Source organism: Rana temporaria, chromosome 4 (assembly GCF_905171775.1).
Source record: "Rana temporaria chromosome 4, aRanTem1.1, whole genome shotgun sequence".
NCBI lineage: Eukaryota > Metazoa > Chordata > Amphibia > Anura > Ranidae > Rana > Rana temporaria.
This window is the reverse complement of record NC_053492.1, coordinates 104,896,632-104,899,425: the sequence shown is the minus strand read 5'-3', so window position 1 is coordinate 104,899,425 and position 2,794 is coordinate 104,896,632. Positions and strand designations below refer to the sequence as shown.

The following is a 2,794-nucleotide window of genomic DNA, read 5'->3' as shown; positions in this document are numbered from 1 at the left end:
GGGGGCCCCTGGCCAGCTCGGGGGCCCCCAGCAGTTGCTTGCTTTGCCTGTCCTGTTCCGACGGGCCTGCCTATTACTTTACTGAAGCCTGAAGAAGAGACTTGAAAGTCTCGAACGCGCGCACCTCCCGCGCCCGGAAGTAACGTCGAATGCAGCACACAGTGGAGAACTGATCCCTTCTTGTTAGTTCCGAGGGCGCTTTGGTTCCTGCCGCCGCTGCTGTACAAGTAAGGACAGCTCTACATACCTGCATGAGGACACCCCGTCATCTCCGGGAACCCCCGCGGATGATACCTTTAACTTTGTCATGCCTTCACTTACATCAGTATTGTGAGTAGGTCTTTTATATGCTTTTACAAATTTGCCACTATTAAACCCACCTGCTACGCTTAGAAGGCGCTGCATTGTGTTTCTTCTTACTTTACTGTATGAGCTCATATCCTTTTTCTCCATAACTGCACTGCACTCTTCTAGACTGATAGCCATATCTTTCAACCCATTCTCCAGATAGACTGCCATCAATCATACTAGCCATGCACAATTAAGCCTCAGCAGGGCTGGACTGGGACAATGATTTGGCCCTGGACTTCATCCAGACTGGCCCACTTTGACAACTCTCTTTCATGGCGGTCGGACAACTCCCGCCACCCAAGCCCCCTCTCCACCTTCACTAGCCATTCTGCTTTATTAGAGTAGAATGGCTGGTACTGGTACTCTTATAGGCAGTACCAGTGGGGAAGCTAGACATTATTTCACCCGGGGCAAAGTATCAGTTCGGTGCTCCCCCTTATGGGACAAGTTTAGGTAGAAGTGAGAAACTCCCAGGCCATAGCTGTTAAGTCAGCTGTCTGTCCCCTCCCCCCATGCTCCTCTGCCCCCCCCTGCTCCTCTGGTCCTCCCGCTGCTTCTCTGTTCTCCCCAGGTGAGCGCTGCAGGGAGGGAGAGGAGGTGAGCGCTGCTGAAGGGGAGAGACAGAGGAGTGGAGGGGGGGCGGCGGTCCGCTGTCACTGAAGCTGGCCCACTGAGCCATCGGCCCACCGGGAAACTCCCTGTAGTCCCAATGGCCAGTCCATCCCTGAGCCTCAGCCAACTGTGTGAATCTATATCTCAATTGAGGGGGCAGCAACACTCACTGCACACGCTCTCCGTCCTGTGCTCCGAAGACGCACAGATGGATGGGCGGGCAGTGAGTGTCGATGTCACGCCACCATCACCTGACACGGAACTAGGTCTCCGTGCGGTGTATTGGTATACCATCCACGAGGGGTTACAGGAGTCAAACGGCGCCGCATCATTGGGCGGTTACCCCGCACCAATGCAGGCGCCTCCCTTCTCCTCCCCCTCGTATGCGTGTCTCTGGGCAGGTAACATTGGGGGGGGGGTGGTTCCTATAAGAGGGTGTCACCTATGGCAGGTACAGGCATTTGGCTCTTCACATGTCATCACTCCATGCAGCACACTCAGAACTCACAGGTGATCCTCTTTCCTATACCTCACCACACCCAGTACCTTCACCTCACTTTACTATCTTTATATTCCCATTTCTCTTTGTCTTTCTTCCCCATCCCCCTTTTTTCTCCCTTTTTTTTTTCTCTTTCCTTTTCTTTTTTCTTTTTTCCCTTCTCCTTTGCTTGTTCTCCTCCCCCCCCCTTTTTTCCTTTTCATCATATCTCCATATCCCATTCAAACATAATACATTCTTCATTTATTTCTAATACAGCCATCATTCCTTACCGACCACAGTGCATTCAATACACCATGCCTCATGCCTGTGCCACCTGGGTGCGCTCTCCTGACGGGCCCTGCACCCCTCATTCTCCAGCCCTAGTCCCCGGCAGTGACCTCCCCAATCCTGGGGTCCATCCGGAGCTTCACTCTAGTGCCAGCGGCAATCGGCAACCTGGTGAGTACCATCTGGGGCTGTTTGATGAGTCCTCAGCCCCCACAAATGTTGGATGCCCCGTTTAACCAGCTATGTGCTTATGTCGTTCCAGATAACCAATGTAATGCATGCCTGCTCCTGACGAGCGACCAACAGTCGCGAAACGCGTAGAGCTCTATATCTCATGCATTAATGTATTATCACTGCAGTGCCATGTGATGTAATTTCCATTTTAAATATGCGATATCTATTTTATGTCTCAAAAATATAGTACAGCTTGATGTACTCATTGCATTTATATATTTGGGTCACTGCCCACGTACCTTGTCCCCCAACTAATCTGTGAAACATATATGTTTATCTATTTCTTCAATAGTGCAATATAGTCATGGACGGTGCATTATGTGAAAGTAATAAAATATTTAAACCTATTCCAGATTTATTATCTTTGATTCATTCCCCCCATTTATTGCAACAGTTTCCCGCACATGCTTCATTTAAAGTCCCGCACTTGTTTCTCTTTTCTATACTCAATTGAGATATAGTCATTTTTATATACTGTATACTCTCACTCGCTCACACACACACACACATTTATTTTCAGTATATCAGCACCCTTTTTTATCATCGTCCTATCACCAGTCAGTAACACTGCCTCCTTTACTTCATTACAGAGTTGATCTACACAGATTGTTCCACAATAAGTACATGTATGCTGTGTTTTTTTTTTATGTTCTGGTCCATACTACCCCCACATTTGTGTTCACACAAAGAATTTTAAAGGTTTTAAAAGCACACCTATTTTTCTTAGAGCTCTTTCTCTTCTTCTAACATAGTAGAATCAAATCTAAAATGTCGCCATCCAGCAAGCTTTACTGTGCGACCTGCCCATCATCTGCGCAAGCCAAACAG

The 2,794-nt window shown here is 48.5% G+C and overlaps 1 long non-coding RNA gene across 1 annotated transcript; it reads left to right on the top strand.

The window, feature by feature from the left end:
- Positions 1–1,407: 1,407 nt before the first annotated feature.
- LOC120935310 lies at positions 1,408–2,307 on the top strand. The gene is made up of 3 exons (XR_005748406.1): positions 1,408–1,473; positions 1,721–1,903; positions 1,995–2,307. It is a non-coding gene; the product is annotated as an uncharacterized LOC120935310 (long non-coding RNA).
- Positions 2,308–2,794: the final 487 nt, after the last annotated feature.